The 26,001-nt window shown below is 41.1% G+C and overlaps 1 protein-coding gene and 1 long non-coding RNA gene across 2 annotated transcripts in view; both read left to right on the forward strand.

Moving 5' to 3' along the window:
• Positions 1–26,001, forward strand: part of PRELID2 (PRELI domain containing 2) — a 189,231-nt gene that overhangs the window by 92,819 nt on the left and 70,411 nt on the right. The gene's annotated exons all lie outside the window — the stretch shown is intronic.
• LOC147584393 (uncharacterized) lies at positions 1,190–4,947 on the forward strand. Its single transcript, XR_015249287.1, has 2 exons — positions 1,190–4,591; positions 4,815–4,947. It is a non-coding gene; the product is annotated as an uncharacterized LOC147584393 (long non-coding RNA).

Consider the following 26,001-nt stretch of genomic DNA (forward strand, 5'->3'; position numbering starts at 1 on the left):
TTGTTTTGTTTTGTTTTAAATTTCTCTCAGGTCTCATTTCTGAGGGTTGATCATTCTGGGTAAATTTTCCCAGGTACCTGGTGGGCCTGTTTAGTATGTGGATTTCGATTTTCTAAAATTTCTCAAAACTTTTCATGGATTACATTTTAAAATATTAATTTTATTCCATTGTTTTGTTTTTATGTGTAATTGGATCTCCTTTGCTTATCTTCCATTTAAACTACCCTCTTTTTGATCTTTTTAAAATGTTTTTATCTTATGGTTATTATCTTGGTTGTTTTTCCATTTCCTTTCCTTTTATTAAATGTTCATCCAATTATAAACTTCCTAGGGCAACTTGCAGTTTTCTTTTTTATTTTGAGATGAATTTTTTTCTTCTTATTCTATTTCAATTTATCAGCTTTTACTTTATTCTTCCTGTTTTATGTCCGTCTGGTTCCTTAGATTTTGATAATCTGATTCAGGTGTTTTTCATATTCTCCAATGATTGCTTGAAAATACTGGATTTGGTTTGGAGTATTGTGCTATATAGTTTCTTTTGCTTTGCTGTTGTTTTGAGGGTGGTATGGGAGAATGTTCACCGGTTTCAATGTCTCAATTTTTTTTTTTTTTTTAATTTTTTTTTTCAACGTTTATTTATTTTGGGGACAGAAAGAGAGACAGAGCATGAACGGGGGAGGGGCAGAGAGAGAGGGAGACACAGAATCGGAAACAGGCTCCAGGCTCTGAGCCATCAGCCCAGAGCCCGACGCGGGGCTCGAACTCACGGAGCGCGAGATCGTGACCTGGCTGAAGTCGGACGCTCAACCGACTGCGCCACCCAGGCGCCCCAATGTCTCAATTTTAAATTTCAGTTTTATTTTTCCAAATTTGTATAAATGTAGACTCTCTTGGAGTCTCTATTTTGTGGATCAGATTGGCAATTTGGGAAGATTGCAAGTTGTTTATTTTGGGAACTTCCTCTTATGTTTGTGAAGTGAAATGCAGCATCTTTAATGGATATCTTTTTTTTTTTTCAATATATGAAATTTATTGTCAAATTGGTTTCCATACAACACCCAGTGCTCATCCCGAAAGGTGTCCTCCTCAATACCCATCACCCACCCCCCATCAACCCTCAGTTTGTTCTCAGTTTTTAAGACTCTCTTATGCTTTGGCTCTCTCCCACTCTAGCCTCTTTTTTTTTTTTTCCTACCCCTCCCCCATGGGTTTCTGTTAAGTTTCTCAGGATCCACGTAAGAGTGAACACATTTGGTATCTGTCTTTCCCTGTATGGCTTATTTCACTTAGCATCACACTCTCCAGTTCCATCCACGTTGCTACAAAGGGCCATATTTCATTCTTTCTCATTGCCACGTAGTGCTCCATTGTGTATATAAACCACAATTTCTTTATCCATTCATCAGTTGATGGACATTTAGGCTCTTTCCATAATTCGGCTATTGTTGAGAGTGCTGCTATAAACATTGGGGTACAAGTGCCCCTATGCATCAGTAATGGATATCTTTCTATCTATTGATGATCTTTCTGTCTGTCTATCTGTATCTATCATAGCAGGAAAGTTGCTGGGTATTTCCCAATTTGAAAATTTGTTTTTGTCTTGTAGGATACCAAATTTCCTTCACAAGCTTGCTTTTTTTCTCACCATCCCAGACTCTAACGTGTTTCTTTTCCCTTGAGATGTTGTGTCTTCCTGAGGTTGCCATCTGGGCTCCTGGACACCTTTACATCTCTTTTCTGTAGTCATTCTTTTGTTGTTGTTGTTGTTAATTTTTATTTAAGTAATCTCTACACCAAACGTGGGGCTTGAACTCAAAACCCTGAGATCCAGAGTCACATGTTTTTCTGACTGAGCCAGCCAGTTGTGACAAAAATTTGTGACAAATGACTTCTTCTTACTGAGTTTTGTCACAATTAGTATGGACTTTCTCTTTCCAGAGATGATTTTAATCAATCTTAGGCAACTACACCCCTGTTGGAGGAGAACTTCAAGAGGATATGACCTTTGGTTGACCTTTGGGCTGGAACCCAGGCAATCAGAGGTTCCTCCCTTCCTCCCACCTCTTCCACAGCTGAAGCGGTTTTCCAGGGCAAAGCGTTGAGAGAGCAGTGAGCTCTTGAGAACATCTGCTGAATCCAATTAAGGCCTCTATATAAACTCTTAAGATGGGGGAGGTACGTGTGGATGATTTCTAGTTTTGCAGTGTTTGTGAGAAGCTGCCTAGGTAAGTTATCTTGTTTGTTAAATTTTCTACCTACGCATGACGAGTGGCCTGTACCTGCCTCTTTCTTCAGTTTCTCCTTGCCTTCCATGTACAAGGCCAGTATCCCCTTCTCTCTCCTTCCCCAGTTTTCTTGGGCTTCTCTCACTCTCCACAAATGCTTGCTGGGGGAGCTAGTGCTCTTAGTCTGGTAGTTAGGCTGAAGTGTTGGGTTTTCTGTGGTTTTATTTGTTTTTCCAGTTAATCTGTTTAGCTTGTTTGAAAAAATTGTAGAGTGATTCTTATTTAGGTGTTACGCTTATCTTGGGCCCACCCAGAAACAGAAATTCTTAAATGTGACCGAACTGGATCAGTCACCTTTCCCCTCCTTCCCCTCATAATATATGCTTTTTATTTTTTATTTTTTTTAAGTTTACTTAATCTCTACTCCCAACATAGTGTTTGAACTCGGGACCCAAAGATCAAGAGCCACATTCTCTAACGACTGAGCCAGTCAGGTTCCCCATATATGCTTTTGTTACTTTATTTTGTTTATGAAGTCCAACAAACTTTTTTCAGTTAACACTATAGTTTTGTTGCTTTTATATCTCAAGCCTATCAAGAGTCTTGCTTTTTATATAGCGTTATGACGTTTTTATAGTTTGATTTTTCTTCATGTAGTGAACAAATTTTCCCATTACCTTCCCTTAAACAATTCTTTTCTTACTTACTTGCATTTTGTCACATACGAGGTATTCATATACACATAAGTGTTTCTAAGAGATTTACTCTGCTCCATTGGTTTATTTTATTATTATGGCTTTAGAGTGTGTCTTAGCATCTGCTTGCCAGCTTTTTAGTTTTTGTTTTAAAGTTGACTGAGCCACACATAGACCTATACATTTTTGTTTGATGTAAATTTTGAAGTAAATACTATGTCTTGCTCAAAATGTTGAAGTTGAAAGTTGGAAATTGACAGATTAGTGATGGAAAATTTTCCACGTAAAAATCTGTCGGAAGTTCCATGTATTCTGAACATCTTTAATGACCTTCATTAGATTTTAAAATTGTTTTCTAGAGGGGTATTGAGTTTTTACTGCTTAGCTTAATTCCTAAGTTACCTTCTATTTTTGTTGCGTATCTTATATTCTCGAATTGGTCATTGATGATGTTGACTAATACTATTGATCTTTGTAGGTCAATCATGTATCAGCAGAATTGTTAAGCTCTCTTATTTATTATAATAGTTTGTCTCTAGATTACGTTGGTTCTTCTAAGTAGAGAGCCTCTATCTACTTTGTCATTTTGTACTTTTGGGTGAGATAAAAGTAGGAAAATAAAGCTTTATTTAGTGTGATTATTTGAGAGCTGTCAGCACCTGTGTGTGGATATTAAAAAAAACTTTAAGTAAATTTATTGTGAGAGAGAGAGGAGCATGTGTGTGCAAGCAGGGAAGGGGCAGATAGAGAAAGAAAGAATCCCAAGATAATGACCTGAGCTGAAATGAAGAGTTGGGACACTTAACTGACTGAGCCACCCAGGCATCTTGTATATGTGGATATTTAAAAAAAAAAAAAAAGTTATTTTGGGGAAAGTGTAAGTCAGGGAGGGGCATGGAGAGGGAGGCACAGGATCTGAAGCTGGCTCTGTGCTGACAGGCTTACAGTGGTGACCCTGATGTGGGGCTCAAACTCAGGAACCAGGACATCATGACCTGAACTGGAGTCTGACGCTCAACTAACTGAGCCATCCAGGTGTCCCTGTGTGGATATTTTTAATGTAGTAGTCTGTTAAAACCATGGAGAAAATACTTGGTCTCTGAAGCCAAATGATCAAGGGAGGAGAAACATGACCCTTAAATCCTCTTATTTGTATAATTTCTCTTCATTTTAATAGCCGGGTGGGCTGACAAAAATCCATGTTTATTTTAGTTATTTGACTTGAATTTTAAAGTTTTTGTTATTTATTACACAGTGGATTATTGTAAATGAAAGAAGTAATCAAAACATTTTAATCGTGAATTATTCCCAGCCTATGATTCAAATGACCTAGAACTATAGGGGGAGACACTGAGATTTCCTCTCCCTGCCTCCACTTCCTTCCTCTTCAATGAACCATGTTCTGTGCATCCTTTTATCCCTTTTCTTTATATTTAAATCCATATGTATGTGTTACACCACTGCTTCATTTACTTCTTAAATCTATTCTTCCTTGTAATACAACCCACGTAACAGTGGCTTTTAGTGTGTTCACAAATTGAGCCATGTCTGGCAACCATGAATAACATTTCCATCATTGTGAATTTGTGTTGTCTGAATATTTCATTGTAAATGGAATTAAGCAATATGTGGTCTTCCTTTACTTCACTGCACATGACTTTTTTTTTTAATGTTTATTTATTTTTGAGACAGGGAGAGACAGAGCATGAACTGGGGAGGGTCAGAGAGAGAGGGAGACACAGAATCCGAAACAGGCTCCAGGCTATGAGCTGTCAGCCCAGAGCCCGACGCGGAGCTCGAACTCCCAGACCGTGAGATCATGACCTCAGCCAAAGTCGGACGCTTAACCGACCAAGCCACCCAGGCGCCCCTGCACATGACTTTTTAAAATAAGTATTAATGGGATCCTTCTTCTTTCTCTTAAATGTTCTTATTTTTATTTTTATATTTTTCTTAGATGTTTCAAACCTATCTTACATGTTTCTGAGTAATTCTTTTTAAAAACAATAAAATCTATACAGACCAGACGCATCATCTTTGATTCATGCATTCTGTTATTGATGGATATATGTTGTAGCTGGTCATTCTTGACAAAAATCTCTTACTGAAATTGGTTGATAAATGCATTGTACATATGTAAGGCCTAGTCTAGAGGGGGAATCTACAAAATGGAAATAATACTGCCTTCCTTTCAGTTACTGTGCAGGTAAGACAAGACAATACCCATGCTTTGAACTATGCCTGGCAAATAAACTCCGAAATGTTAGCTATCATTAATATTACAAAAGTACGCAGTAGCCTAGAAAATATTTAGAATAGTAAGTATGAAAAGCAACCCATGGGGCGCCTGGGTGGCACAGTCGGTTAAGCGTCCGACTTCAGCCAGGTCACGATCTCGCGGTCCGTGAGTTCGAGCCCCGTGTCAGGCTCTGGGCTGATGGCTCGGAGCCTGGAGCCTGTTTCCGATTCTGTGTCTCCCTCTCTCTCTGCCCCTCCCTCCCCCGTTCATGATCTGTCTCTCTCTCTGTCCCAAAAATAAATAAAAACGTGGGAAAAAAAATTAAAAAAAAAAAAGAAAAGCAACCCAGTAAAACAGTGTACAACCTTTGGTGATAATTATGTGAAAGCTACATATGCTTGTGAATAAAAAGTGAAAGGAAATAATTTGTGTGTGAACAGAACCGATTTGCTATGATGATGGTATTACGGGTTGCCTTTTCATATTTTCAAAGTGTCTTTAATGTTACATCTGTATAGCATTAAAAAAAATGCAGAGAGAAGAATTCTTGCCCTTCAAGATGAGAAAGAGGTTCCCAAGCACCCTGAGGTTGGGGTCCCTACCCAAATCAATGTGTCTACTAAAGGGATGAGTCAAGACCATCCATCCATTCATTCAATACGTATCAACTGAGAGCCCATCGTGTGTGATGCAGTGTGAGAGAGAGAAACTATGTGAACAATGGGGAAGATCTTGGGTTTTGCATTTTAATATCACTCTTAGACTTAAGCCAACAAATGAGTAAACCAGGAAAGTGTTCCTGGGGAGGAACATGTCAGAAGAGTGATGAGCTGCACTTGAAGTCTGCAAAGCAGGAACCAGCTTGATGGGTGTGAAGTAGAGGGGAAAAAGGCCAGTGATGGTACATAATGGTGGGTAAGATGGGAGCAGAAGGAGGTCTGCTCAGGCATCAGATCATGTAGGACTTTGTAAGCTAGGGCAGGAAGTTTGAATTTGCTTCTAAGTGTGATGGAAGTCCTAAAAGGTTTTAAGTAGGAAAGAGTGACTTGGTTGAGTCTCTGTTTAAAAAAAAAAAAAAAAAACTTTGGGGGTGCCTGGGTGGCTCAGTTGGTTGAATGTCCAACTTCGGCTCAGGTCACAATCTGACGGTTCATGGGTTCAAGCCCCGCATGAGGCTCCGTGCTGACCCCTCAGAGCTTGGAGCCTGCTACTGACTCTGTGTCTCCCTCATTCTCTTCTCCTCCCCTCTTTGCACTCTGTCTCTCAAAAATAAAAATAAACATTAGAAGAAAATTAAAAAAAAAACTTTGAACTGGCTGCTCTGTGGGAAATGGATTTTAGGGAGATCAGTAAGGGGGGTATGACAATGGGCAACAAATGATGGCTCAGGTTAGGTTAGGGGTAATGGAGAAGGAGAGAAAGTGTTGTTGGGATTCTTGGCAAGATAGTTTCGTCTACCATTGAATTGATTGTGGGACATAAAGGGGGAAAAAAAAAACAAAGATAACTTGGAGTTTTTTTTTTTTTTTGGTTGAGTAATAGGGTGTTAGATCTGTATAGCGTTAAAAAGAAATGCAGAGAGAACTCTTGCCCTTCAAGATGAGGGCAATCTAGTAATTCTTATTAGATTACCAGCCAGAAGTGACAAGTAGAGATTCGATGATGAGTATGGATTGCCAGGAGAGATCTAGAAGACCTTAAAATAGATGTGGTATTTAAAGCCAGGGGTTTGGGCGGGCTTTCCTAGAGAGATTATGTAGATAAAGAGGAGAAAGAGTCCCAGTCTTGGACTTTGAGTGATAGAGGTATGATGTCTGATTTCACATGGGTCCAGGAGCTTTCCCTGCACCAGTCTCCCCAAAATCAGAAATTCCATAAGTAGAAACTGATTCTTAGGTTCCCGTTAAAGTCTAACGACCTGGGAGAGATGTTGCAGGAAGCCATATGATTATACTTGGCAATGACTGTGGCTCTGTGCCTCATGAGGTATTAGGAAAAAGGAGAGAGGACAGCCCTAAGTCCATGAGGAAGCAGCACTAAGCGCTCAAATTCATTGTGGGCAAAATGAGGTTAGAGAGGGCATTGGTGGGCCAGTAAAAAGCACACACAAAAAATGGAGACACAAGGTCTAAAATCAGACCTCTGACAAACAGGGTTTTCTCAGTATGGTCTTGGAGTCGGCTCAGGAACTGTCAGCTGTCCTTACTCCTTGGGATCAAGGGATGGGGAAGCTTTTTCTTTCACTTGCCCTGGCAGAGAGCATGGCATCTCCAAACTTGTGTGGTGGTTTTCTGCACATAGCTGGCAGCAGCTATAGACCATGTCCTTGATGCCAGTATGGGGAATTTTCCACAAAAGCACACAAGGATTTGTCCCACCCGACTGAGAAGGCTGTTTTTCTGGATGGATCTCTATTTATGCATGAGGGAACTTGGCACTGGCGAAGCGGTAGCTTATTTCTCTTTTTTGTTTGGTTTTATTTTGTGCTTCAGAAATAGAACAGATTAAGCATTACTTGCTTTTGAAGGCTCCAGCTCTCCCTACAGCATGACTTTAAATTCTGTTCTCCCCAGGCGAGAACGTAGAAAAACATCTCCGCTAGCTTTGGTTAAAAGCAATGCAAATGCAGGGCATACTTGGGAGGGATTTTTTTAGTTTAATTTATATGTCTTTGAAAATACGTCTTCCTGCAAAAAAATAAAGGCTTGTTGTAAAGAAAATGAAGCAAATGAGACAAATACGAAGAAGAAAGAAAAAATGAACTTGGATGATAATTAAAATGATGAACTAAAACTATGCTAGAACTGGAAGGACCTTTCAAAATAATGGAACTAAACTCGAACTATTCTGTGAAGGGTGAAACTGGGGCCCAGGGAAGGGAAGGGACTTGCTCAAGGTTCCCCAGCTAACAGTAAGAGTTAAGATCCTTTTCTTTCTTGATGCATCTTGTTTTATTGTATCAGGGGTTTCCAACCTTTTGTGGACTTGGTAGTGAGGAGACTCTTGAAGGCAAATATTACAAGCCAGGTACATACCACAGGGCATGGTCTGGATGGAAGGGAGCTGGTGGGGAACTGCTGCTACAAGCCCGCCCTAGCCACCCATGACCCCCAGAATTGTTCGCAGACACCCCTTTTCCTGGAACCATGCTGGATATATTTAATAATCATTTATTAACAGTTGACTGAATGTTTGCTATGTGCCAGGTCCCTTTTGGGGTGAAAGGAATAAAACCTGGAACAGAACAAAGATGTATAGAGTGCATGCTGTCTGTATCCTGCTGGTCTCCAATGGCCTTTTCCACCCCTTCTGTGCATTTTGGGTTATCCCTTACTGGAATCTGACAACATCTGATAAAAACCATCCTGAAAGTCCTATTTTTTTTTTTCTGACTTGATTTGAATATAGTTCAGTCTTTCCTTGTTTTGAAAAGATGGACATTTTTCAGTGTTGATTCAGAGCCTCCATTGCTTTTTAGCTGACTGAGGGCTTAGCAGTTGCCCTGAGACTAATTTCTGTGTGCACTTTTATTACAGATGAGGAATGTGACGAATCCAAAGCTGCCATTTCAGCATTTTTTGGGCAAACCTCCTAAGGATGCTACACATCCTTAATTAAAAGAGGTTAAATAAATGTAATTTCTGACAGACAACATTATGGATCCCACATCTCTTGTGCCCTAATGTAGCTTATTAAAAGTTTGAATGTATAAAATAGAAATGACTCTGTTTCTGACATCAGTTGTAAGCTCCATTCCTAAAGGTCCCCTGAACCATCTTCCACATTGACTCTGTGGTTCTCCACCTCCTTTGAGCTCCCCACATGAATGCAGGAAGGGCAGATCGAGAGGTGTTGGGGTCCTTGGGGTCCAATCCTGGCCCTCCCCCTAACGGGCTGTGGATTGTGGGCAAGGTATTTCCTTGAGTCTCAGGTTCCTCACCTATATATTAATATAGTGGGTATGAAACTGGGATCATTGTGTGATTAAAAGAAACATAATCCTATTCCAGTGGCACAATGCTTGGCCCACAGGCACTTAGTATAGGTTGTTTCCTTCCTTCTAATCTGAAGAATCAGTTTCTTAGGGCATTGAATTTATTGGGTCCGTGACTCACCTGGTGGTTTTCAAAATGCAGATTCTGAATCCGCAGGTGTGAGGGTGGGGCCTGAAACTTTGCATTTGGAATAGGCCCTAGGACATGAATGTTGAGTGACTTTACAGTAAGATCTTTGTTGTTTTAATCGAATAACAATTTTTAAGTTTATTTTGAGAGGGAGTGATAGAGTGAGCCAGTGGAGCAGAGAGAATCCCTCAGGCTCTGCACTGTCCATACGGAGCCTGATGAGGGCTTTGAACTCACAAACTGCAACTTGATGACCTGAACCGAAACCAAGAGTCGATGATTAACTGACTGAGCCACCTAGGTGCCTCTACAATGTTTGTTTTTAAATACAATATATTAGTATATTACACTCGAGAAAAAAACTTTGCAGAATATGCCCCCAAATAATAGCCATTATTAACTCATTGGTGTTTAAGGGCATTTTTTTTAACTGTTCTAGAATAAAGATACCACATTTTTTTGTAATTTTAAAGGCTCATAACTTTGAGTTAAAAATCACATTTTTAAAAACTGGCCTATTATAATATGAAACATCTGCAGATTTTACTTGATATCAAGTAAGAGAAGACTGGTTTTGTTTAATGTTTTGTTTCCTGGCATCAACTATCCCTATTGGCATTCAGAAAAGTTACTCATTTATTCACTTAAATATTTTAAGTATCAACTATGTGAGAATACACAAAAGCTCTTGCAGTCATTTATTTTACCTTCTGCATTGGTTGGGGCAGGGGTGGGGGTGGGGTAGGAACCAAAACATAATATACAAGTAAAATTCCACCAAGAGTTACTGAGCACTGTGTATATGCTCAGTCCCAGGCTGCTAGGGATGCTGAACTTGACCAAGTATAAAACTTTATAGTCACAGTTAAGGTGACTATAAGGTTAAGACCCTCTGCTCTTAACCATGATGCCATCTGAACAACTAATTTGAGAATTTGAGGAAAATTGTCCTAATTGCGTTCTTTTTAAGTAAGAAAAGACTCTTGGGGGATTAAGCCCCCCAGACTCTTGGGGGACTCAGTGGATTAAGCCTGGATGCTTGGTTTTAGCTCAGGCCATGATCTCACAGTTCTCTCTCTCTCTCTCTCTCTCTCTCTCTCTATCTCTCTCTCTCTCCCTCCCTCCCTCCCTCCCCCTCTCCCTCTCCCTCTCCCTCTCACTTACCCTGTCTCTCTTGAGTTGGGACATGCACACTGTGCCTTTAAGATTTAATACATTTAATGCTTGAGAGGAATCACAAGAAGACATTTTGTGACATTTGAAGCTGTTTCGATTTCAGTTGCCAGTTATCTGACACTCCAAAATAAAAATGACTAAAAATTTGCAGCCTACTTTACTTCTAAGTTCACATAGGAGAACCTGTGATTCTCCTGATGCCCCTTACATGCAAAGATGGTTTTAGAGATGTTGGGGTTTGCAAAGCAATGGAAAATAAGAAATTCGGGTCTTTGGGTTTTATTAACAAAAATAGCGTCCATGCCTCTTTGCAAGCTCAAACATAGAAATCTCCATTTTAAGTCTAAAGGAAGTCTCAGTTTCAATTACAATCCACAAGAACTCAAGTATTTGCTCATTGAAGAAATCTTGACTCAAAACCTACTACATGCCCGGCATTGCTATTGCTTTCAGAACGGTTACATTCCAGATGTCAGCAATCTATTTAGTATTACTCCTCACCAGTGATAGTTTCCTTTTGTCATCTCTATATCCAACGTGGAGCTCAAACTCATGACCCTGAGATGAAGAATCATGTGCTCATCTGACTGAGCCAGCCAGGGGCCCCAAATTTTTCACTTTGAAGTGAGATCAAACGAGTATGTCCCTATTATCTTGGAGATTTGTAGTGTACTGAATACAGAATTCAAGCACAGATATAAAAAATTCTACCATTAAAATCCTAGAAAATGTGCATAGAAGCCTATAGAGAATAACGGGATCCTTCCTTCCACTTGAAGATGGAGAAATCTTAATTTTTTTTAATGTTTATTTTTGACAGAGCATGAGCGGGGGAAGGGCAGAGAGAGAGAGGGAGACACAGAATCCAAAGCAGGCTTCAGGCTCTGAGCTGTCAGCACAGAGCCCGACGCAGGGCTCGAACTCACAGACCGTGAGATGATGACCTGAGCTGAAGTAGGACACTTAACCGACTGAGCCACCCCCCCCTTTTTTTTTTAACATTTACTCATTTTTGAGACAGAGAGAGACAGAGCATGAACGGGGGAGGATCAGAGAGAGAGGGAGACACAGAATCCGAAGCAGGCTCCAGGCTCTGAGCTGTCAGCACAGAGCCCGACGCGGGGCTCGAACACAAGAACTGTGAGATCAAGACATGAGCCAAAGTTGGACGCTCAACCGACTGAGCCACCCAGGCGCCCCTGAAGATGGAGAAATATTCTTGGGGGAGGTAGGATCTGTGGTGAGAACAAGAGCAGAGCAAAGGTAGGTAAGTTATTCATACCCAACATTCACACCCTGAAAGGCTAAGAATTTGGGTAAACTGGGAACAGGATGGAGTATTTAACATACCTAAGTTGGATGTTATATTATCTCTCTACACATACACACTTACCAATAACCCAGCTGAGCCTGGAAAAACAGCCAACATAGCCACTGGCCCAGAAAATGGCAAATATGGGATCAAACTCAGGCTGGCTCAATGGCCAAAGTTTTTCATGGTCTCATCACAGGCATCCCTTCCCAGATCCTCAACCCTAAGGAAACAGGGCAATATTTGAAACCCTTCCTACCTCCCATTTTAGTTGCTGGGACACTGTCTTTAAAAAATAATTATTATTTTGACAGAGAAAGGGAGAGAGAGTATCCCAAGCAGACTTCACACTATCAGCCCAGAGCCACACATGGGGCTCGAACTAATAAACTGTGAGATAATGACCTGAGCCAAATCAATAATTGGTTGCTTAACCGACTGAGCCACTCAGGTGCCCCCACACCTGTCTTTTAAACTAAGCTCAGCCCCATACTCTACACAACTCTGGAAACTCGGTCAGCCCACCCTCATTCGCAGAGTTGCTTCATGAACTCTCCCTTACTTCACGTGGTCCAGCCAGAATTCATCAGGATGCTTTCCATGGCTTAAAAGGGGGCCGGGCTGGAGAAACAGCCCCATATCGTAATATAAGGATAGGGCGGATAAGAGTACACAGTTCTTGGAAGACGAAAGAAACCTTTCCAAAACAGTCCCACCTTTATCAGACTTACATTTGTGCCCCATTGGCCAGAACTGAGACATATATGTTCTTCTAAGCCAAATACTCACATGAGGGAAGGAATGGTCTCAATGACACTATTCAAGACATTCCCTACATTCCAGAGCACCCAAGGAAACTTCAGCTAAATTTCAAAGGAGAGTTCTTGGGCTCGAATCCTACATACACTAGAAAAATTTGTAAAGGTAGAGCTTAAGGACACAAGTAACTTAATAGATTGATAAATTATTTCCCTGTATTTCAAGAGACATCAAATACAGTAAAATGAGCCAGTCACTCATCTTTCAACCCTGACAAAAATGGACACTAACCACGCAAACATGAAGCTGGGTCCTAATTGCGGGCGATACTTACCATTTCTTTACTTTCCACAAGGCACCTGCTGGCCATCAAGTAGCAAATGGGTTAAGAGCCAGTGTTTATGTTGTACTTTTTATGTTACAAGCTCTAAGTGTTTTATTTATACTTAATTGTATTTTGCAACACCTTGTGATGTAGGTCCTAGTATTACCTCATTATACAGATGAGGGAACTGAGGCGCCAGCAAATTAAATAACTTGGTGGAAGTCCTATAGCTAGTGACTAGTAAGACTGGGATTTGAACCAAGGCAGTCAGGCTCCCACATCCATGTTATTAATCTCAATTTTTGCTGCCTCCAAATATTGCTTTTATGAGTGGGTTATTTTTTTCTCCTCTCATATCACTAAATCAAGAACATCTTCCCAATGGTTCTGCATTCTCTTACAATATTATTTGGAAAGGCTAAATAGTGTTTGAGTACTTGAGCACTCTAATTTTTTTTATTTAAAAGAAAAGTTAGAGGGCACCTGGGTCACTCAGTCAGTTAAATGTGGTTTTGGCTTGGGCCGTTATCTCACGGTTTCAGGCTCTGCGCTGACAGCATGGGGCCTGCTTAGGATTCTCTCTCTCTCTCTCTCTCTCTCTCTCTCTCTCTCTCACCCTCTCACCTCCTCTCACCCTCTCCCTTCTGCTCCCCCTCCTCCACTAGTACTGTCTCAAAATATAAAAAACTTGAAAAATATTTTTTAAAAAACGTTAGGAATTATACTATTTTTTTCTACTATGAACAATTCTACAATAAAGCAACTGGAGGGCAAATCTTTTCACACCTGTATGATGGTTTACTTTAATTTCTCAACCTGGTATCTAAAGTTCAACTTGAGTATATATGGTAATTTAAGGAATTTACGGGGATCAGGTTTTTAATTTTTTTTTTAACATTAACTTATTTTTGAAAGAGCATGAGCAGGGGAGGGGCAGAGAGAGAGGCAGACACAGACTCCAAAGCAGGCTCCAGGCTCTGAGCTGTCGGCACAGAGCCTGATGTGGGGCTTCAACTCACAAACCTCAAGTTCGTGACCTGAGCCGAAGTGGGACGCTTAACCGAGTGAGCCACCCAGGCTCCCCTATGGGGAACAGTTTTGAAACATAGACTTTTTTACACATCTGGAGTAGTAGGCACTCGTGAATGTCTTCAAGTGAGGTCTGCCTGTATTTTCTTGTATTCAGTGGTTGCTTCTCATGAAAATAGGGCTGGTAACCAACCACATACAAGTGAAAATGTGTTCCTACATGGAGGCATTCTGTAACTATGGGACGAGCCCTAAATGATAATGGAGAATTCAGAATAAAAATTGAGGTAAAGACTGAGCAAGTCAAGTAAACCGTATCTGTATACTTAACACTACATGCAGATTGAAGTGCCTTTCGTCCAAACAGAAGATTTTGCTTTATGGAGACGCAGAGCTAATTAATCTATGTCAAATTGTTTTTTAAATCCTTGTCTTCTGGATAATTCAAACTCACTGTTGCAGGAATTAATCTATCTCTCCTTAGCCATTTGTAACTGTTGACCTGACAAGCATTTACTTTTTTTTTTTTTTTTTTTTGGTAGTATAAAGTGTTGATGCTGCAAAATTAACATCATTAGACAAAATGTCATGCTTAGGGTGAAAACACTGAACATTTTTACCTCCTGAAGTGTCAGCCCAAACTCCTGTGATTGATGTATGGTGCAAGTACTCCCCTTGCTGATACTAAAAAACATACAGCATATGGGCCTGAGGTCTTGGGGTGTGTGTGCGCATGTATGTCTATATTTGCTTGTATGTATACATACAAGCTTGCGGAACTGGCTGGACAGGAAAACGTAGAAAGTTTTATCCGAACAACTAAAGCCTTCAAAAATATTCAAGTGCAGTTGTAAAATGTATTCAGTAATCGAACAAGCATTTATTAAGCACGTTGTGTCTGTACTATAGTAAATGCTGGAATACAAGGGTAAAAGAGAACCTCCTAGATTTCATGGTATTCTGGAAACATTAGCCAGAAAAAGAAGTAATTGGAGACCATGTGATATTTGTCACGAATGATAATAAATGGAAGGAATGACATTATCCTGCATCAGGGAAGAAGTTTAGAGCAAATAGCACAGGGGAGGGCTCACTGGTGTTGGGCTTTGATGAATGTCTTCATCAGGTAGCCAGGGTGGGACCTGGTATCCTAGACAGAGAGGAAAATGGTTAAAGACACAGAGTTAGAGAACAGCATGAACTATTCAAGAAATTTCAATCCCCAGAGCGGCTGGAGTCCAGGGAAGCTGAAGTCCTACACAGGCAGCCTATATTCTGGTTATCCTTGCGCTCCAGAAATCGACAGCTGACTATATGCAACAATAGGCCACCTTGGTGTGAAGCTTTTAGCACCCTGGGAGAAACTGATGAGTCAGAGATAATTTCTGAAGCTGCTTGGAATTCTGTTAGTATTGATTGACTTGGGATTAGTCCTGGCTCTACTGACCACTTTTCTGACCATGGATATTCACAGAAGGACATTTGTCATAGTCTCTTTATTCGTCACCAGCTGTGCACGGTTCTGCACTAGCTACCGTGCCGTGTGTGGTACATAGTAGGTACATGCTACATGTTTGTTGACTGGAATATTGGATGGTTGTAAAGATGAGAGCTTGTACTTTAAGGAACCTCAAGTCTTCTTGGAGAAATGAATTGTAAACATGCAAAAGATTCAGAATGCAAGATAGGAGTAACTGTTATCTATAAAAGAGATAAAAAAGATGAGTATAAAATCCAAAAGAAAAGCCATGCTTCATTATTATGCACAGAGATACCATGTAGCTCCCTAAAATGGGTAAGAACACTGTATTCTGTATGTAGACTATGGTGCACAGCTCAGTAATAAGTCCTCAAATAGGACATGTATGAACTACAGTTATCAGCATTGTCAAGCCAGATAGAGTATTGTCTCTGCAATTACTTTCTTACAATAAATGTGTGAGCATAAGATTACTGGGTCAAGGGTACTAAGCACTTTTAGACATTAATCCATATTGCAATGTGATTTCCAAAATAGCTATGCCAATTTACACAGTCATATACAGTACCCAAATGCACATGATTTATCATAATTTTGTTAGAGTTGGTTATTGTCATTTTTAAGATTATTTTTTAAGGGGCAGCTTAAGATGAGATCATTCTCCTTGTAACTTGCAGTTCTTTGCTTACTAGTGAATTTAAACAATTTTCATTTTGTTTAATAGTGGTGTATTCTATTGTACGAAGACATTTACCCGCTGGTGCTGTGACCCAAAAGGAGGACAGGAAAAGGTTTTCTGCAAATGGAGAAAGAGCGCAGAGACAGATGGAAGGCAATGGTGTTACATTAGTATGTTTTTGTATTTTACTATTTTTTTGGTAGTAAATGAAAGGAAACCTCACTTCAAAGGATATATATACACACACACACACACACACACATATATATATACACACACACATACACACACACATATATATATATGTATGTGTGTATGTGTGTGTGTATATATATAGGCATCTAATGGTTTACCTTAACTGAAAATTCCAGACAGTACATTTGGCTTCAATTGTAGTTCAGGACTCCAGTAATGTCACCAGGACACAGTTGTGGGTTCTGGGCTTTGCATTTTGTTGTGACAGACCCATACTCAAATACGCTTTCCACCTGTGGTTGCTATGTAGCTGCAGCAGTTTGCAAACATCACGTGGCCTGGAGAATGTGTCATTCTGACTGGCTCAGGTCTGTGTCACGTGCTCCTCTGCTAGGCTAACCTGGTATTTCACCCTAAGAGCTAAGGTGAGAGAAGAGGTGGAATGCCCACAGGGGAAACTAGAAGTAAGGGGAATGGGAGTTAACTTACTCCACCTGTATGTGGCTTCTCACTGAGCCTGATTAAACTGAACCCTTCCAGTATGTGAAAGTAGGGCTGCCATGATTCTTCCAACATCCAGATTCTTCCCTTGTATGTTAGCTTGCCAGGATGAGTTCCATTTCCTTCTTTTGCTTCCCTTTCCTTGGAAACGGAAGGTTGCAGATCTTGGAGGTAGTGGTCAGTAAGCTCTTGTCTCTCAGCAGCAGGTGTCTATGTTGCTCAGCTTTGTGATACTGGGGTTGCGAGTCTGCTGACCGCATTCCTCACGTGGCTTCTTGGGAGGCTCTACTGGTCAGGGAGGGGAGTCAAGAATGTGTGAAGCTGGAGGAGGAAGAAGGGCCTTGCTCTCACCTGTTGATGGAATGCAGCAAACTTCCTCACCTTCCCAGTGATAGTTCTAGGAGCAGCAGTTGGCTCCAGTAGTTGGTCTAACCCTGAGCAGCCTGTCTCAGAGTGCCATCTCAGAAACTTGTGCGCCTGCCAACCAGCCTTTTTTGGGAAGTCTAACTCCCAACTCTGCTGGATCTTCTCAACTTCCAACCATGCAGCATCCTCTTCAGAGAGTTAGGCAGGAACTCTCCAGTGCCCCTCCTCTCAGTTTACACGTTTTGATAATGCCACTTTCTTGGCTTCTGCAGCCCTTGAAGCGATCATTGCTTCCTGCACTTAGGACATTGATCCCTCCATGTCTCCTTCTTGTCTTTGTATTTTCCAACATTTGACTCGTAATTCTTTACAGGAAGATATCTTTGTTAAAATAACTAGTGTAGTTTGTTTCCTGACTAGACCCTGAGAGAAGCAGTCACAGTCCACTCACATTATCTAACCATCATTCAAAATGAGCCTGAAGATCATCCTGATGGGGACTTAATACTGGCTTCCCATTACACTTAGGAGAAAGTCTAAGTGCTCAGGGCCCTGCCTGATTTTATAGCTGTATCTCTTGCTGTCCCAAGCTTGAACTTTAAGCTCTTAGCACATGGAGCTCTTAGATGTTTTTCCAGTGTGTTACCTACACTGTCACCTTCAGGCCATTGAATTCCTTCTGCTAAGGACCCTGAGAACTTCTCCCCTTTTATCTGGGTAACTCTCACATATCCTTCAGGTGCCAGCCAGGTGTCATTTTCCTTGGGAAGGCTTTATTGATTTCTCTCCCCTTCCCATGGTATCCTGTGCTTTCCTTTTAAAGGTATTCATTTAACTGTTAGATGGCCTATTTCCCCCACTGGACTGCAAGCTCCTTGAAAGTGGTACCAAGAATTTAATAGGTAACTTAAATAATTGACAAAGACGTCGTTAGAAAATAACAGTGCTTTCATTTTACTTTCTTGGAGCAAGGACAAAAATTCAGCCACCATTTCTGCTGATGGAAGTCACGCCCTAAATGATTACAGAGGGTTTCATCTTCCATCCAAAGGACAAGCTAATGTTGTGAAAATTGCCAAAGTGGGACTCAAGGGCAACAAACAAGATGCCTTCAAGACCTGAGATGTCTCTGAGGCTGCCACATGTCACTCCAGTGATGGAGGTGGATAGGGATCAGCTATTGATTCACCGGGTTAAAAGCCTTCCCATCACCCTCAGCAGCTGAAGGCATTGTGTCAAAGATAAGCAGGAGAAGAAAATGCAGCCTTGTCAAGTCTTTACACATATGATTTCCGGATGCTGATGAGAGGCATTGGATCAGAGGGGACGGCTGAATGTGCCTTCTTTCCTGAGACTGCACCATGTGATGAAAGAACACAGCGTTGAGAGTCAGAACTTAGTTCAAATCTTGGTTTTGCCAACAACATTAGGGTCCAGGAGAGATTGTTTGATCATTAATCTGTGAAATGGAGCTTATGGCATCCATGTCACTTAGTTGATTTATTTGAAGAGAACAAAAAGAAGTAATTGATGGGAAAGTACCTAGCACAGAATTAGGAAATACTGGTATTTGTGGAAAATGATTGAATTGGCAGAGCTGATCCCATGCAAGCATTCATCTGTCCATTCAAAAACATCATCGAAGGTATCTTAAATGCTACTGATATATAAGCACATAAATTTAATGCTCTTCTCTTTATGGAGTTTTCATGGGAAGGAGAAAATCTGAAAAGGTAACAAAATAAACAGAAGAGTGACAGTTTTGTCATTTGCCTTAGTATTGTTCTTGATAGCATTTTTTCTTTCTCCTAATCTAGGATTCTGGTCCAGGGTCATGCATGGAGTTTCATTGTCATGTCTCTTTAGTTGTCTTTATTTCAGAATAGTTCCTTGGCCTTTCCTTGACTTACACGACATTGACATTTTTGAAGAGTCTGGGCCACTTGTTTTGTAGACGGTCTCTCAGTTTGGGTTTGTCTAATTGTTTTCTGACAATGTGCTTTTTAGGACCATGCAGCCAGCAAATGGCACAGCTAAGACTGATCTCATGTCTTCTTCACTTTCCTTTTAAAGCACTCCCAGAAGACCCGAGACCCCCACCCCCAGAAGAGCACTCCTAGTCACACAGCCAGCATGTGAAATAACAGTTCTGAAATGGTCATAACCAGTGAGAACACATCCTTCCCAGTTAAGCCTGGCTGTTTCTTTGGTTGTCATTTAGTACCTCCAGGTTTGAGTGACAATTAAAAAAAAATCTATGGTTATTACTTCATTTTGTCTTCATCTCAAGGTGACAGTTTGTCCTGCTTTAATAGAGCAGACAGGAAAAACATTAGGGAAATTAGACCAAATGTGGGTAAAATGCCATAAGACCATTTCAGTTCTATTATGATGTGTTTTTCAAAACTGTAGGGCATTGAACAAAATGCACTAGAATTAAAAAAAAAAAACTTTTATTTGGAAAATTCTTTTTAAAAGCTGAACAATTGATGCAGCTAATCTATAATTTACCCAAATGTTGGGTACTTTATTATATTGGCATGCTAGGAGTTAGCTCACTGAATTTTCTCAAAGAATTGGGAGAGACAAATAGGCAAGTAATTGGTGTTCTGAGCCCATGTTCTGCTTCCCATTTCATGAATTGGACCTCAAGTACATTTAAAAATTTGTCTAGATGTTTAAAAAAAAAAAATGTCCAAAGCAGCCCTAAATGAACTCTGCCTGTTTACAGCTTTTTCCACTTCTAATTGAGCCTTTTCATTTCTTTTTTTTACTTTTGTCTCTAGAGCAGATGAGGAGGATGTCACTAATCTGTCCCTAATAGTTGGGGGAAGACCCTCCTCACATTTAGCTCTTGTGGCTGCAGTGTGTGGTGGGGGTGAGCAGTGAGGGAAAATACTTTAGATAACCATGTCCTACTAGTTAGCAGAGATGGGTATGTGTCATATGGTATGGGCATACCATAAACATTAATATTTGAAACAACCTATTGGACCCACCATTAAACACAGGCATCAAGCTAGGTAGTGGATTTAACAAATGACTCAGACATGGTTCCTACCCTCAGAGAACCTACAGTCTAAATGTATGTGGGGCATTGGTGAGGCAATTGTATAGGGTAAAAACAGGATGCTAGAGGGGCACACAATCAGGCTTGGAGGGAGGTAGAGTAGGCAGGGTTAAATGTATATTTTGCTCAACTGACTTCTACTTTTATCTCATGGGAAAGAACAAAGGCAGAAAAGAGTTTGGCTTGTTTAAAAAGTTACACATCTCCATGCTGTCTACTCCCACTGAACTTGGAAAATTAAGGACCAAAGATTTTTCAGAGAATGATGATATTAGGGACCAGGGGGACCAGAGAAATCAAGCAGCATTTTTTAGATTCTTCCTTAGAAAAGCCCACAGGAGTTTGCTCATAATTCTGGGGACAGGGGTGCAGAGGAGTTTAAAGTGTTTTGATCTCTCTTCAAGGTGATGGAGTGATACTACTCTATGCAGAACAGGACTTCTTCCCTTTATGAATTAGTGACTTTCCATCCTTTTTTATATACCAAGCATCTTGCTTTTCCAAGAAAAATATTTACTGAATATTTATTAAGTTTACTTAATATTTATTTGCTTAATGTTTATTGTAGGCAATTATCCTCCAGTCTTGCTTTATTCTTTTAACACACATAACTTGTATCTCTACACTCAAAGACAGTGTTTCATAGCACTCATGAAACAGATGTGAGATCATTAGGATTATAGTTGCCTTTGTGTAGTAAGTGTTGAGGGTAGAAAGAAAGGGTGGGGCAGGGGGAGCTTCCAATATGATCAAGTTTATCTTCCAAATTTTTAGTGTTGCAGAGAAGGCTTCTGAGAAGTTCTGTCGAGGCTGAAACTTGAAGGCATTGTGATAGAAGATGTGCTCTAGATGGCAGGCAGAACACTGGCTGAGACCTGGAAACAAAGAGAACATTGTGTATTATATCAGGGATACTGATGAAAGAGTGAAAACAAGGCAGAAGTAAGAAACAGGGTTAGAAAGGGTTGAATGCTTTGAAAGCATGCCATCCACCACCTCCATTTTGAAGACCATTGGGAGCTATGGAAGCCCTATGAGATGGAAAGTGGTAGAATCAGATTTACATTTCAGAAAGAACACTCTGGCGACAGGATGGTGAAAGTGTGTGAAGGGCAAAACTGGAAGCAGAGAGACAAACTGGGACATCTGGTTGAGGAGGGTGGTCATTAAGATGAGGGAAGGTCAAAGAATGACAACTATGTGGGAGGTGGAACAAATATTTTGTGATGAATTAGATGTGGGGAATGGAGGGGAGGAGGAGCCAAAGATGAACAGCCCAACTTTCTTCACACCTGTCTTGCACCCTAACCTTGCTCTTAGATGTTGAGGCTTCCCTGCATCCTCAGTTCTTCGTAATACCATGACCTCAAATCTCAGCGTTGACCTCAGACCCCATGGTACCTGTTTGTGCCCTAGTGGTGCCAACAGCACCCATGGCTACGATCTGTCTTTGACATGTTGGTGCTGGTCATGACCTGGCCCCAAGCTTGGTGCCTTGACATTTGCTCTGTCCTGGATATACGGTCACAGGATACCATAGTGCTTCAGAGCAGGGGCTTTACTCTGTGATCTGGATTCAAGTCCTAGCTCTGCTCTTACTTTTTAGTGTGACCTTTGGCAACTTTCGAAATCTTAGCTATAAAATAGGAGAGCTATTGAGGTTATGAGGATGAGATGAAGGCATCAGTAAGAGACATAATACTGTGCACAGGAAGGACGAATAAAGCCTGACCAAGGAGAAAGAAATGAATGAGGAGATAATGTAGAAGAAGGTGATATGGTTTAGTTCTACAATATTAAGTCTGACACCGCACAGTAGGGTAACAAAGGTGGCCATTTGGGTTCAGAGGAGAAGAAAGAAACCTTTTTAGCAAGACAGCATGGATGAGTTGTGCCAGGAGCCCTTCGTGACCATGAGAAAGTTCTGAGTCCTAAACCCGGGACTCAAACCAAAGCTGGAGACAGGCCTCCTCAGGTGTCCTGCCCCCAGGCTGTCTTAGCCTTTTTCATGGTGGTTTTCCTCTCTCCATCAAATGTTCTTACTCTTACTCTGTCTTCAAATATAGGTCTTCCTTGATTCTCTTTCTCCTTTGCTATGCAGCTGTTGTCCTCTCCCTCGTCACTAGGTAGCTTTTACAGGCTCCAGGTATTTGCCTAATTCCAGGGGCAGGCAGGATGCAAGAGTTGACAGTGGCCAAGGAGTGCGTTGCTTCCTGGAAACTCTCCTCTAAGCAACATTGGACCACTCTGTCTGAAAACCTGGCAGTATCCCTGAGTAAAGGCAGTGTTCCTAAAACCCACTGAATGGTTGTAATCACAACAGTAACTGTAGCCTGTTTGCATCAATTCTCATCAATTCTCTGTGTTTGTTCTATACAATCTGTATTTATTCTGACTGGAGACTGGTCGGTTAAGCAGCATGTTTTCTGATCAGTTAGCTTTCATGGTAAATCGGTTGTTGTGGGTGGAATTGTCTACCGTCCAAATGAAGATATTGTAGCCCTAACCCCTAGGACCTCAGAATGCGACTGTATTTGGAAACAGGATCTTTAGAGAGGTGATTAATTTAAAATGAGGCCTCTAGAGTGGGCTCCAATCCAATCTGGCTGGTGTCCTTCTAAGTAGAGGGAATTTGGATACACAGACACCAGGGATGTGTGTACACAGAGGAGAGACCACGTGAGAGCCCGGTGAGAAGGTGGTCATCTGCGGGTCAAGGAGCAAGGCTGCTGGAGAAATCATCCATGCCAACACCTTGATCTTGGACTTAACAACCTCCAGAGCTGTGAGCAAATAAGTCTCTGTTGTTGAAGCCACTCAGTCTGTGGTATTTACATGACAGCCTTAGCAGACTAATACACTGATGTGATATATTTTAGACTTCCATGTCTGGCAATAACAATTGTACATAATAAATGCTTATAAATATCGGAAGTAACATAGCTCACACCACAGCATCTTTAGGTATTATCTAGGTAATCTTAGTACTGTTTTTGCAAATGAGAGTACTGAAACTCAGGAAAATGACCTACCTCAATTAAAAATCACAGAGCTAGAAAGGGGTCTGGATTGGGCTCAAATTGAAACCTTCCGGACACCAGTGCCTGGGTTTTTAACCACTATGCCACACTGCCAAAAAATGCTGATCTTGTCTGCCTGTTCTCCTTCCCCCAATGTAAATATTGCCCCATATTTTTCTCTGTGGCTCTCTGTACTTCATAGAACTAGCTGTGGTTTGTAATCATACATTTAATTGTCGGATCATTTTTTAAAATTCCTATCTCTTCCACAATCCTAATGTAGCACTGTGCTTATAATCATGAAAGATGGGTTTGGTTTTGGAACAAGCCTCTTGATTTCTCTGCCAGGTGAAAGGCAGCCAGCCCTTTGCATTTGGTGAAATGAACAGCCTCTGTTGGGCACTGGCAAGTAACAGGAACCTACTGCCAGGCTCTTCAATTTGTACCTTAATGCTGTCCACATGTGGCTTCAGGGGTGGCGTGCCTCCCTTAACCTTCCCACATGATGAACACCAGCATCTGCGCTTCTTGCTGTGCTGGTCATGATGAGCCCTGCCATAGCCCATGGTTTAGGTCTTGTTCTTCCATTTTGTAATGGGCTTTAAGGCAGGAAGCTGTGAGCCACCCGATGATTCATTGGTGGCCTTGCTTTTCCTGACTCTGCTCTTTTAACACATATGGGTGAAGTGGAAGCCACTTATTTTAGGAATAGTGAAGTCTAAAAAAATGTAGCCCAGTCTATCCTACCAGGTTGTGTCTTCTCATTGAACATGATTGCAGCAGACATTCGTTGCAGGGATCAGACTGTTTCCACCACCTACTCCAGCCAATGTAATGTTAGGATGAAAGTGGCTAGTATTTTCACAGTGATATTTCCCATCAGAGGTGGGAACACTGTGTACATTTTCCTGTAACACAAACTGATCGAGAAATTCTATATACTTCCCATGGTCTGAATTTCATACATATTTTTTTTCTATAAGTGGCTTTTTATTTTTAGTTTCCCTTCTCCCTCCTCTACTCCCCCCCCCATCATTTAATGCTTTCAAAAAGAATGAACAGTATTCTCCATTTTTATATTCTAAACATAACTCCTGCATAATTCTATTGAATTCTTTGTTGGTCTTTTTTTTCCCCCCAAGTTATGGTTTTAAAAATAATCTAGAACTAATTTGCCTAATGAATATGCAATTATTTCAAGAGTCTTTTGAAGTTTTTGAAAACCTTCGGTCAGCATCTTTCCGGGACATGGTGATGAATGTGGCATCAGGCACTTAGAAGCTGTTAGTAATTTGGCATGAGCAGGTGTAATTTTTGCACATTTCAAAGCTGGGCACAATGTGGTCATTGACCCTCTACTTAACCTTCCGTAGCTAGTGCTTTCTACCTGGCCTTGCTCCCTCTGCTGGTAGAATGAATGAATCACTGCTGCTGGGGCACTTGGGTTAAAACAGAAATTAGGTATGGCAGTGATGACAAGCAGGAGAGAAGAGGGTACAGTTTGATCCAGTCACTGCCAGTAATGGCTACTACCTGTAGTATGCTTATCATGGAATGCACTTTACATACATCCCAATGGTCATTTAGCCAAGCGGAAGGGAGTATTATCACTCAGGGTGATCAATCAGGGTTGGAGAGTTCAGAAAAAATTTCCAAGATCATGTAGACAGGAAGTGGCAGAGGCTTTTTCTTCATTTGTCATGGAGCATGTTTTCTGTGCGAAGCACTATGCCATGCAATTTGAAAGTGTGGAAATGAGCTTGACGCGGATCCTACCCAGAATGTATATCTTCTGGTGGAAACAAGACAAAACAGCCTGATAGGTAGCCAAGGAAAGTCAGAAAAGAGACAAGACAGAGGGCCACATCATGGTAGCAGAAGCCAAAGAGAAAGAGGAAAGTTTTTTCCCAATAGAGATAAAATTTCTACTCTGAGTTTTCGCTCACAGCTCCCTGTTTCCTGCCTACTTTGCACATTGTGTTTTTGAAAGTGGCTCCTGGATAGAATTTTTCAGTAATTGTTTTTGACCTGGGAAACCAGCTTCCTTCTGCGTGCTTTTTTTCCAGTACCTCAGTGAAGAAGCCAGCTGGGCTTTCTCCATTGCTGAAGGAGGCAAAAGCATCCCAAGTCCAAGTGTGGAATTCATTAGCCTCTGCTGTCAAATTGCTGTGACCATGAGGGTGTGAAAGACACAGTGCCTTCCCAGTCCTAGCTGGGGCACAGTCAGCCATAGTCTTCTGTAAAAGCACATGGGGCCTGCTGTTGAGTGCCAGAATGTGACATCTCATGAACTTCTGCCTTTTAATGGAATTGCTTTTGTTTGCTTCACCTAATGGAACAAAATGATTTCTCTCATGTTCAGTCTGTGTTACATAATTTTTTTTCTTCTGGCCCCATGTGAATATCAGGGCTCTTCTGATTGTAGGTAGCTAGTCTGGCTAGCTTAGGCAAACCAAGGAGAATTATTATAAGAATCTCAGGGATTAGACCCAGGAGCAGAAAAGTCATCAGGAGCCAAGGCATTTATCCTTTTGGTAATTCTATCTCTTTTGGGTCATACAGATGAGTGCTTCTGGTTGTTTCTTCATATTTATTTATTTCCTTTTCTCTCATAACCAGTTGTTTGTTCTATGTTCATGCTGGTGCAAGGCAATTCATAATTTCCAAATGTCCATCTTCTCAGTCTGAGCTACCAAAAGTAGCTACCAGGCTGGATAGAACCACCCATGGTGGTGGGGACTCATGTAATATGGACATAATTTCAGGCCTGTTCCCAGCTCCAATAGGTGGGGTAGATTTGGCCGAA

This window comes from Puma concolor, chromosome A1 (assembly GCF_028749965.1).
Source record: "Puma concolor isolate L17-30 chromosome A1, mPumCon1.1.hap2, whole genome shotgun sequence".
Taxonomy (NCBI): domain Eukaryota; kingdom Metazoa; phylum Chordata; class Mammalia; order Carnivora; family Felidae; genus Puma; species Puma concolor.